Genomic DNA, 736 nt, shown 5'->3' on the forward strand with positions numbered 1-736 from the left:
GCATCTGGTGAACATAACAGTTACAAAACCTAATTTCGCAACCCCTTTTGTCTACACAATGGACCAGACTCTGTAATGGAAAAAAGGAGAGTACTAACATTATAAAGTGATTGGGTATTTACGTCATATTACATCCCCTTTTCCTTTATTTTTACCTCACTGTCAGATTTGTATTATTCAATTACATATATTCACGCAGTTTTGGAAAAATATTCATCAACACGAAGCAACAAAATAATGCAAAGTCACACCCACAATCCTCGTATTCTGACAGAACTAACGCATTTTGAAATCGCTTTAAATATCCTATTCACTTCAAGGCTAAGGGACTGGCCATTACTCACCAGAAAAGGTACTTAAATGCTACCCAATGTGTTTAAAATCTACTTAATCCTCCCCTTTCCTGACTCCAACAGGTCCGTTTTTTCTCTCCTTCCTTCTCCACGCTGTACATTTTTTTTCAAACTTTGAGAAGCTTACGGTGAAAAAAAAAAAAACTAATATGGTTTTATTTTGGAAAAGGGAATCGTGATAGCGGAATCCACCCAGAAGGCACGTATTTTTTTCTCTATCTCTCTCTTTTCTCCTTTTCATCACTTTTTTTTTCTTATTTTGTATAATTCCCACCCTAATACGCGGGGCTCTGACTCCGCTTAATACACGCTCGTCCAACAGAAACCACAAGTCACTGAACAGAAGCATTTAAACCACATCCTACTCTTACTCCTACACACGC

At 37.5% G+C, this 736-nt stretch overlaps 1 protein-coding gene across 1 annotated transcript in view; it reads right to left on the reverse strand.

Moving 5' to 3' along the window:
- Positions 1-736, reverse strand: part of LOC119594318 — a gene marked incomplete at its 3' end in the record, with an annotated part of 85,027 nt that overhangs the window by 83,029 nt on the left and 1,262 nt on the right.

This window comes from Penaeus monodon, chromosome 33 (assembly GCF_015228065.2).
Source record: "Penaeus monodon isolate SGIC_2016 chromosome 33, NSTDA_Pmon_1, whole genome shotgun sequence".
Classification (NCBI taxonomy): domain Eukaryota; kingdom Metazoa; phylum Arthropoda; class Malacostraca; order Decapoda; family Penaeidae; genus Penaeus; species Penaeus monodon.